The 11,664-nt window shown below is 40.6% G+C and overlaps 1 pseudogene across 1 annotated transcript in view; it reads right to left on the bottom strand.

The window, feature by feature from the left end:
• Positions 1-5,888: 5,888 nt before the first annotated feature.
• Positions 5,889-11,664, bottom strand: part of LOC110300987 — a 45,066-nt pseudogene continuing 39,290 nt past the window's right edge. Inside the window, exon 3 of the transcript XR_003837575.1 lies at positions 5,889-7,153. The product of XR_003837575.1 is annotated as a glyceraldehyde-3-phosphate dehydrogenase pseudogene (transcript). The remainder of the gene's footprint in view (positions 7,154-11,664) is intronic.

Here is an 11,664-nt window from a genome sequence, read left to right on the forward strand (position 1 = left end):
TCTACTAGAAGACAGGAAGAAACTCCCAAATCTCTAGGATAAGCTCAGACAACAGTCAAACAAGCTGAACCTGCTTCTCCACCTCCTCCACAGCTGCCGCAGGCGCTTGCCTGCTCTGCTGCTCTTTCTTAATTGACAGTTGACAATTGTACACATTTATTGGGAGCAGTGTGGTGATTCTGCACATGTACAAAGTGCAATAATTTCTATATCTTTATCATTTCATTTGGAGTCTTCAAATCTTTCCTGTAGCTCTTGCTAAGATGCATAACTGGACTGGGGAGGTGCCCCAGGCAGTAAAGTTTTTGCTGTAAAGCATGAGGATGTGACTTCCAATCTCCAGCACCCATGTACACAGCTAAGGGTGGCACACACACCTGTAGTCTCAGCACTCAGGTGGAAACAGAAAGATTCCTGGGGCTGGCTGGCTAGCCACTGAGAGGTCTCTTCCCAAAGAAAAAGGATAATGGGGGGGGGGTGTATTTTGGTATATGTGGTAGAAATAGGTATGGTATATATGGCAGGCTGTTAGAAATTAAGACTACAGTCTGTGCAACTATGTGACTACTTTGACACATGCTGTCCTTACCCTGCCCTTCCTGGTTGCTATATACTCTGCCCTTCATTGAAATGACTTTTGTGTCCACTGGAAGCCCTTTAGCGACATCATACAGTATATAAGTCCCACCAACTTGGATAGGATTTCTGTTGGTAATTCTATTTAAGGAGAAAAACAAAGCTAAATAATTGGAGAAGAATCCATAAAACTATTTCTATCAAATTGTCTGCTTAATTTCAATTCATTCACAGGAACAAACAAGGAACACCAGACTTGTGAGAAAAAAAACCAACAGCACAGAAGTAAAAGCTTCAAATACAGCAACCTGATCTGTAGGAATGAGATAATTCAAGCAAGAAAGAAAATTATGTTTTTCAAAACCAATCAACTCACAAATGATAATCACATTCCCAGTAGATATATTATTAGCTCATTAAAGAAATTAATGTTGAAGTCAATACTAGAAAAATGCTAATTAGGACCAGAGGGGGACTGTTGCAGGAAATATTAAAAAGAACCAACAAGTTCCTGTGCTCCATCCAGCTACTCTCTGCCCACCAACTCTCTGGCAGGGCCAGAGCTCCCGAGTTGTTCTGAGTTTCATTTGCTGCCACGTCAGCCCCATGCAACGACTGTCCATCCCACAGTCAGCCATCACAACGCCCAGAAACCTGGTCGAAACAAACCTCTAGAAGCTTATAATTAACAAGTCAGATTTATGTACCAATAAATTCTTAATTCACAAGGTGCCCACCTAGATCAGACAAGTTATCCCAACTATTCTAACCCTGTCTGATATTCATAACTACCTGTGTCTATTTAAAACCATGCGGGATCAGGATTTTCTTTCTTTTTTTTTTTTTAAAGATTTATTTATTTATTATATGTAAGTACACTGTAGCTGTCTTCAGACACTCCAGAAGAGGGCGCCAGATCTCGTTACGGATGGTTGTGAGCCACCATGTGGTTGCTGGGATTTGAACTCTGAACCTTCGGAAGAGCAGTCGGGTGCTCTTACCCACTGAGCCATCTCACCAGCCCTGTCATCCACCTCCATCTTGGCTTCTCCTCCTCCCTCCTCTGAGTTGCTCTCTGTCCCTTCAACTCTACACTCTGACTTCCTTTTCCCAGTCCAATCACAGCCTTCCTGTTGAACTAATATTTTAATGTAATTGGACAGGGAAAATGCTGCCACATATAATCCTTTTTGTTTAATTAAATAAAAAAATCTTTCTCTCAAAATATAAATTGAGCACAACTATTACCATTTTGTAATTTATAAGCTAGATCTAACACTCAGTCCATCATTTTTGTCATTAGAATAGAACACTGTCATCTGTGCTAACTAAAAGACTTATCATTCTACACCTGGCTTATGTCCTGGCTTTTGATTGTATGCCATCTAAAAACTATCTTCTCAAATCTGTTCTCTCAATGTAAAAGGCCTGGGTTGGCAATGAGACTATAAATAGTCTTTAACCCCGTCAGAAATCTGAGAATGACTAACATTAACTGAAAGGAAGCCTAACACAGCTTCCAGAACTGAGACAAATTATAGAGACAGCTGTCTACTTATGCAGCGCCAGTAAGTCAGGAAGTTGGAGCATCCATCTGTCTTCAGCCTTCTAGCCCAGGATCATCTGACAGACCTTAGAGAAACAGGAATATCAAGGACTTGCCTATTCTGTCTCGGCAGAACTAAGCTGCCCTAACCTGTAAATTGTGTCCTTTCAAGAACAGTACAGGCCTGCAGGAGACAGCAGCAATTTTCTGCCCAGTGGCGACCTAGTCACAAATGTACACCCTCACCTGGAGGTAAGATGCACAGCTCCTTCTTTGAATCCACAAACGGGAAGCTGTTAGGAGCAGATCTGTCTCAACAAGTGAATATATAACATTAAATGTCACATTCTGATGTTTTTGAAAACCAACTACCTATGTAATCTGGACTGTTCTCTATTAACTATTCTCAGCCATTTCTAATTAAAATATCTGAAAACACCCTAAGAATAAACTCAGAGCCATGAATTTGATATTTGACTCAACTCACAGGCTTAAACATCTCAGATCAGTTTATAATAAGTTATAGAAGGACTGGATCTAAGCCCTATACTTTTAAATTTTTTGTATCAATAGAAGAAATTCATACCAATGAAAACCTTGATTTTGCATCAAAATAAATTTTGTGCCAAAATAAGAAATTATGATTTCAACTTAGTAACAACTAAAAAGATTTCTACCAAATAATATTGTGGCTATGCAATCAATTCTAGCTATTTCCTCCCTGTTCCAATTATGACCATTTCTACATTCCCTAGAAAGACAACTTATAATAACCCTCTCCAGCCCCAAAGCACAGGGAACTGGGGCAACGACTCTTCATAAATTCTTCAAACTGAATATGGGTGCTGAGATTTACTGAAGCAGGGGGAAGGGTAGGGGAAATAGGGGAGTTGGTTGTCCTTAAGAAGGTCACACCAATAATTGATTTAGTCTCTGATGTCTGTGTCTTGACTGGATCCAGCTGAAAGTCCAGGACATCAGGAGTTCAAGCATGTCAGTTCAGCATGTCTGACGATGAGACTCACCAAGGCTGTATACAAATCTCAAAACAAAATTTTAGTATCATCAAGATATATTTTTTTGTTTGATTCCCTGGAATCTAGTCCTGTGGGGGTCTCCCTTCATCATATCTGATCCATATAACTCTGGAAGATTTATAGACTTTAATCACCTTTTGTTTTGTTTTGTTTTTTTGTTTTGTTTTTCGAGGCAGGGTTTCTTTGTGTAGCCCTGGCTGTCCTGGAACTCACTTTGTAGACCAGGCTGGCCTCAAACTCAGAAATCCGCCTGCCTCAGCCTCCCAAGTGCTGGGATTAAAGGTGTGTGCCACCACCACCTGTCCTAATCACTTTTTCTAAACACGCAAAGAGAAAACCTTTCTCCCCAAATTGCATATCCTTCAGTTGGCAACCAGGAAAGCTTGTATCCTGCCCTCTCTTCCAGAGGAATAATAAAACCACAAAACTCAAAATCACACCCATTTTGAAAGTTAAAACAATCCAAAACAAGTGAAGTTAATAAAAATACTGTATGTGCCTATTCTTTGGCCATGTCTATTTTGCCAAGCAGGATAAAAACCCAAGATTCCCGTGGAGCCCATGTTAGATAGAATTTGAGTATCCTGTGAAGCATAGAAATCAATCTTCACACCATCTTGCTATTCGGTTCTCTGCCTAGAGCATCCATCTTGTTATACCATTTATCTGTTCGGCTCTCTGACTGGAGCCACAGACATATTTTATTAATGCCTGTATAGTATCTATCTGTTGATCTCTCTACCTGGAGCCACAGATAATATCAATTAATACCTGTACATAGCAGTCAATTATTATTACTGCCTCTCTACTTAGAGTCAGTGACTAATTTTCCCTATTCTAGTTCTGAACCATGGGCAAAAATTCCCATGTGATTCGAACAAAATCTGTAATAACTCTTGCCTAAAACCAAGTAATCCCAATTTTATAAATTCACAGTTCAATCCATCTCTGCCCTAAGAAGCAGGAAACTTCATTCTTCTCTTGCCTTAAAAAAGAAAATGAAAAAGTTGTAATTAGAAAACACAAGAACATTCTTGGAAACTAAAAATATAAAGATCCAAGGAACTACTAAGTAGGAGTAGTCACACCAAGACCAATATGGTTACCTTGAAGAGAAAGCAAAAAAGTAAAGTGAAAGAAAACAGGAAAGAAAATTCTTGCAGGGAAATAAATTTTGGGAAATCAACTAACGTTATAAAAATGTGGTTTTAGATCAATTAAAAGACTAAAGAGAAAAATCTAGAGATAATGAAATAAAGTCTTCTATAATACTTTAGATTTAAAATGATGCCTCCAGTTAGTAAGTAGAAGAAAGTGAAATACACACAAGATATATATATATATATATATATATATATATATATATATATATATATATATATATATATATATATATATACAGAATAATAATTAATAATAATAAATTAATGCAAAAATGAGTGCATATAACACATATACTGTGTGTTGTATATTGTCTGAGGTATCAGTGTGTCAGATATGATGTGTATCAGTGAATCAGAGAGCAAAGATCTTGCCTTAGAGATCTTTTATTGTGTTAAAAGAATGTCATGAGAGTTCTGAAAGAAAATAAATTGATAAATATTGGAATTTGTGGCTGGTCAGACTGGCAGTCGAATCAAGATTAAATAACTTTCAAAAGCACCCCATGAAGCAAACAAGACACAATGCCACGTAAGCATGGCCTAGAAAGAGAAGTCCAGCAAAGGAGAGAGGAAAGGCATGAAGGAGTGATAGCAGGGAAGGAAAACAGGTATCAGAGGGAGGGAAGAGAGGCAGGCAGGCAGTAGTCACAGGGAATTGGGGGTGGGGGAAGAGTCAGCAGGAGGGAAAGAAGGATACTAGGCCTTAAAGCTTAGGAGAATGTCCTTTGAGCCACAGCCTTCTTATTCTTCCAGAGGGGTTTCCACATCATTCATTGATAACTATAGACCACAGTTACAGACATCTTTTGTTCACTGTGCTGTGTGCTTTGTGTGGATTACCATTGCTAACCCTCATAGACCCAATTACAGTAGAATATAAATACGCAGGCATGAATATACATAAAAACAGACATAGTGAAGAGGTGGGTCCTCTTACACAAATGGGAACCAAAGGTTCCACCCAAGGGAGCATGATGGCTCATGCTTATATTGCTTATAATCCTAAGACAAATTTGAGGGTTACAAATTTGAGGTCACCCAGAGCTACAGAGTAAGAACTTATTTTGAAAAGATAAACTGGTTGAGAATAAGAGAGAATAATTTTCAATATGAAGGTGTCATTTTTGGTTGTAGTTTAGTGTGGGGGTTTGTTTTTTCTTTCTTTCTTTCTTTCTTTCTTTCTTTCTTTCTTTCTTTCTTTCTTTTTTTTTTTTGTAGACAAGAGTTTTACTCTGTAGTTCATGCTGACCTCAAACTTTAAACAACCCTCTTGCCTCAGTTTCCCCAATACTGGGATTACAGGTGAGCCCCTATGCACAGGTAAGTGCATCTTTCATAGACAGATGCCAGTAGATACTTCCTAGAGTGGATGAGTAGGGAAACAGCTATATGCACATTTAAAATGACAATGGAAACTGCTCTGTGATCAACAACAGCAGCTGACAACTTGCTTCTGTTTCTGGAGTGTAGCCTGAACCCTTCTGCACTAGAATATTCTTATGCCTATGTGAAACTTCTATAAGGTTATAAGGAATTTCAATACTAAACATTTACATACAGTTATGCATTTTGGGGTGTGTGTGCAGCAACTTTATTGATGGTATTCAAGAGAGTAGAGAGAGCTCCCTAAGCCCCTTCTGTTATTATGGCATTCTGAGATGGAAATTGTGAGGGAGATGCTCAGTGTTGGGGGCCGAGTTGGGATAGGAACTCCTCAGCAACTGAGGGCCCCTCTCTTGCTCTCAGTGTCCTTGCTGGAGTGGGTGGTCCAGGGTTTCTTACTCCTTGGAGGCCATGTAGGCCATGAAGTCCACCACCCTGCTGCTGTAGCTGTATTCATTGTCATACCAGGATATGAGCTTTACAAAGTTGTCATTGAGAGCAATGCCAGCCCCAGCATCAAAGGTGGAAGAGTAGGAGTTGCTGTTGAAGTCGTAGGAGACAACCTGGTCCTCAGTGTAGCCCAGGATGCCCTTCAGTGGGCCCTCAGATGCCTGCTTTACCACCTTCTTGATGTCATCATACTTGGCAGGTTTCTCCAGGCGGCATGTCAGATCCACAACGGATACATTGAGGGTAGGAACACGGAAGGCCATGCCAGTGAGCTTCCCATTCAGCTCTGGGATAACCTTGCCCACAGCCTTGGCAGCACCAGTGGATGCAGGGATGATGTTCTGGGCAGCCCCACGGCCATCACGCCATGTTTTTCTAGAGGGGCCATCAACAGTCATCTGAGTGGCAGTGATGGCATGGACTGTGGTCATGAGCCCTTCCACGATGCCGAAATTGTCATGGATGACCTTGGCCAGGGGGGCTAAGCAGTTGGTGGTGCAGGATGCATTGCTGACAATCTTTAGTGAGTTATCATATTTCTCGTGGTTCACACCCATCACAAACATGGGGGCATCAGCAGAAGGGGCAGAGATGATGACCCTTTTGGCTCCACCCTTCAAGTGGGCCCTAGCCTTCCCCATGGTGGTAAAGAGGCCAGTAGACTCCACAACATACTCAGCACCAGCATCACCCCATTTAATGTTAGCAGGATCTAGCTCCTGGAAGACAGTGATGGGCTTCCCGTTGATGAAAAGCTTCCCATTCTCAGCCTTGACTGTGCCATTGAATTTGCCATGGGTGGAGTCAGACTGGAACATGTAGACCATGTAGTTGAGGTCAATGAAGGGGTCGTTGATGGCAACAATCTCCACTTTGCCAAGTGGAGAGCAGACGGCAGCCCTGGTAACCAGGCGCCCAATACGGCCAAATCCGTTCACGCCAACCTTCACCATTTTGTCTATGGGATGAGGATGGCACTGCAGAAGATGCAGCTGTCTCTGGAACAGGGAGGATCAGAGAGCCCAAGTAAATAGCCCAGAAATCTTTTCCATAAGCATATGATTAACACTTCACATGTGTATATATATATTTACATAAGCAGCTATAAACCACCATCAATATATCCAAAAGTTCAAGAGTTTTAGGAGATATATTTTAGGTCAAAGGGAATTTACTATATTAGTTTTTATTCCTTTGTACATTTAAAGAAAAAGCAAAAATATTCTCTGTAGCATTTCTGACTGGATTTGAGAGAACTTGTAAACACCACGTCCTCTAACCTATTTTGACTTTACAAATGACCCCAAACTGCTCAACCAAACACTTTGGACTTTGCAGAAAAGGAATTTATCAGTGAGGATTATTCATCTGCCAGACTGTGATAAAATGCAGCTCTGGGTCAGGCTGCCTTCTTTAGCATTTAATAGTTATTGAACTTGGGAACCCTGCAATACTGAGGAGAGGCAACGAGGGTCAGAAAGCCCTTCTGTCCCAGTTAGCAGGGTGACCTCCATTTGTGGAGCCTGAAATAAATAAATAAATAAGAAACTCTCCCCTTTTTTGTGCTATTCCTGTGAGAACCAAAAATGATTAAAATCAAACAAACAAACAAAAAACAAACAAAAAACAAATGAGCCCTTTTGAAACATTGCAAAGAGCTGTGAGATTACAATTCCCAGTTGGTAACTAGTAACTTAGTAACTAGCTAGCTCTGGTACATGAATTCAGTGTCTCTCTCCCCATCTCTCAATCAGTCCATCATTTTGCATACCAGCAGTGCTAGTCTCACAGTAGACACTGATTTAAAATTATATTCTCAGAACTATTTCCTCTTCTAAAAGTACAAGGAGACACAGGCTACTGGTGCCCCAGAGGACTTTGCCAGTCATCCCATCTATTCCCCTTTTTAAACATGAAGCAACAGCAACCCAAAGCAGACTGAGTGGACTAAGGTAAAAACATAGGACAATGAACTCAGCTCCTGGATTAGAAGCTGGATGCCCAGTCCCTCGGAGCACAACCCTCTCTCCTGTCACTGCTGAGATAAGCAAGGAAAAAACATTGGTGAATAAGCAAACTTCATAAAAAGATGTGCTGTCCTGATGAGAAGAAGCTAACTACTCTAAGCATTTTTGTAATCCGAAGTTTTTGTTTCTTTACTCATGGAGCAATTGCACTGGATAAAACAAACAGTAAAAACTTGAAAATAAAGGGAAATGTTGAAAGTAAATAAATCCTTGAAGAAAAAAAAACCACACTCCAATCTATCATGTAAATCTGACTGTATCATAATTGGGCGCTTAGTCAAATTAACTAGCCAACATCTTAGTAAAACATGGTATCATTGAATAATTAAGAAAACCCTTAGAAAAGAGGATTCTAAGTGGTTAAGAATATCTGTTTCTAGCCTAGTGTGGTGGGATACTCTTAATCTCGGCATTTAGGAGGAAGAGCAGGCAGGCAAGTCTATATCGTGGGATCCTTTCTCAAAAACAAACAAACTCAAAGGGGAAAAAAGAAAATATATTGAGTTTTCATAACCGCAGATTTGAAAACTCAACATTATGAAAATGGCTGTTTTCCTACAGACAATCTACAGATCAGTGCACTGCCCATAAAAATTCTTATGCCATTCCTCAAAAACATAGAAAATAAATCTTAAAATTCATTTAGAACTATAAAAGATCTCAGATAATAAGTCAATTCTGAACAAAAAGAATAATGCTGGAGTTATCACCACACACAATTTCAAGTTATGCTACAGAGCCATAATATAATAAATAGCACAAAAGAAACATGCAAGTCAATAAAACAGAAAAAAAAAAGATGCACAGTATGTCGATGCATAGAGCTATAGCCACCTGACTTTTTACAAAGAAACTAAAACTAATTTAGTACTTTTTAGATACTAAATAATGTTAGCAGTTCCTTTAGGCTCCGCCCAACAACTACCTAGCAACAGCTTACATAGCCTCCTGCCAGGTGCTAGCCACTGGCCTTCTGGCTTCTCTCTCTCTCTCTCTCTCTCTCTCTCTCTCTCTCTCCTCTCAGTCCTTTCCCTCTTTCTCAATTCTCTTTCCTTTCTCTCTCCCTCCCTCCCTCCCTCCTTTCTCCCCTCCCTTCCTCTCTCCCCCTCTAACTCCCCATCTCCTAATCTCTCTCTGTCTTCCCCACATGTTCTCTGCTGGACTCTTCCTCTCTTCCTCTCTCTTCTCTCTTTCTGTCCTTTTCTGTCCTCTGCCTCTATCCCTTTTCCCGGTCCCCTTCCTTTCCCCCAATAAACTTCCTTCTCTCCTAGGTCTGTCACATGGTGGTGATTCCTCAGGTGAACACACCTTGGCTGTCCACTGAGGTGCTTCCTCCTGCCACATTACACCACATTTTCTAAGACATAACAAATAATTCCCAAATATAATTGGATCAAAGTCAGCCTCTTAAACAAATTATGTTGAGAAAATAGAATATCCACCTATAAAAGAATGGAACTAGATTCTCACCTCTCACCTTGCACAAAAATCAACTTCAAACACATCAAAGAATGCAGACTCAAAGCTCTGAAACAGCTAAAGGAAAAAGTAGAAGAAACACCTCAAGATACAGGCGTGGGGGATGGATTTCTGAGTAGGTCTCCAGTAGTTCATGCAATGAAGTTAACAATCACCAAATAGGACCTTGTAAAAATTAAAAGGCTTCTGTACAGCAAAGGAAACAAGCAAACGAGTGCAACGACAGTGTACCGGATGAGAGTGGGGACGGGGTGGGGTAGGTCCTTTGCCAGCTACAGGTCAGACAGAGGATTGATAGGATATACAATGACCTCAAAGAGCTGAACAAAAAAGCCAAACAACTGAAATAAAAAAATAAGTTGCTGAGCTGATCAATTGTTGAAAGAGTAAACACAAATGGCCAATCGTTTTTAAAAGCGTCCAATACCCTTAGACATCAGGGAAATCCAAATTAAAACTTCTCTAAGATTCTACCTCATTCCAACCAGAATGCTATGATCGAGATTTATTAAAAAAAAAAAAAAGACAATAAACAATAGCAAGGATATGGGGAAAGAGGAATCCTTATAGGCTGCCAGTGGGAGTGAGCACTGGTGTAGCCATTACAAAATTAGTATGGAGGGGTTTATTATTATTGTTGTTGTTATTATTATTATTATTAAATTATTTATTTATTTATATTCCAAATGTTGGCACCCTTCCCAGTCCCTCTCCCAGAGTTTTCCACCCCATCCTTCCTCCCCTTTGCCTCTGAGAAGGTGCTCCCCACCCACCCATCCACACAACATTCTCATGCACTCATACCTCACCCCCCCCCCCACATTCCCCTTCCCTGGGGCATCAAGTCTCTACAGGCTTAGATGCATCCTCTGTGTGGAGGGCTTTTTAAAAGCTTACAATAGAACCATTGTGTGAGGGGATGGAAAGCTGACTCCCTGGTTAAGTATACTTGCTGCTCTTGCAGAGGATCCAGGTTTGGTCCTCAGCACCCACATGGCAGCTCACAACCATTGGTAACTCCACTTTCAGGGGGATCTAATGCCCTCTTGTGGCCTCCACTGGTTCCAGGCAGCAATCAGTGCATAGATGTGCATGCATGCAAACATTCATACATTTAACAGTAAGAGGAACTGCTGTATAGCCTAGTTACTCTATCTGCGTGTGTACCAAACAATTCTAAGACAACATCCGTGTATATCACTGCTTTATTCACAGCAGCCAGGAGATGGGACCAGACTCACTGTCTATCAACAGATGAATGAATGAAGGCTATGTGGTACATACACAAAATGGAATTTTATTCGGTCTTAAATAAAAATAAAATTATGAACTTTGAAGGAAAATGAATGGGATTGAAAAAGACTATAATTTGAGGGAGGGAGCAGAAGGGAGAGACGCCAAAAACAATTAAAATATTAGAGGAAAATACATCTTCCTCTCCCATTACACAGCTTTATCCAAGGCTCCAGATCTTTTTATCACCACAGGAGAGATCTCTTCTTTTCTTTCTAAGTAGGATAGCTTTTCCAGCCAATTTCAGATAATATGCCCTCTACAGCAGTGTTTCTTTCAGCCTGCCAAAGGTTGTTACTTGACTCTTAAGCTCACAGACCCCATGTGCTAGATCCATGTGGAGGGGTAGTGGCCTATGTTGGTCACACAGTCCACTATTGTGCTGTTATCCTCCTTGCTGCTCTGACCTCATCTCATGAGGAGGCACATGCCCTTACTCCCCCTTCCCCACCCCCAGCCATTCTTCTGTCTAGACTGGGAAAGTCATTATCCCTTTTCTTTTTCTTTTTTTTTTTTTTTGAGTTAGCAACCAATATTTATTTTTTCATAAATCCATGGAATTCCATAGAGAACTTTTTTTTTCTTTTTTTTTATTACATATTTTCCTCAATTACATATCCAATGCTATCCCAAAAGTCCCCCATAGCGCCCCCCACTTCCCTACCCACCCATTCCCATTCTTTTGGCCCTGGCATTCCCCTATATTGGGG

The sequence above is a fragment of the Mus caroli genome, chromosome 9 (assembly GCF_900094665.2).
Source record: "Mus caroli chromosome 9, CAROLI_EIJ_v1.1, whole genome shotgun sequence".
In the NCBI taxonomy this organism is placed as follows: domain Eukaryota; kingdom Metazoa; phylum Chordata; class Mammalia; order Rodentia; family Muridae; genus Mus; species Mus caroli.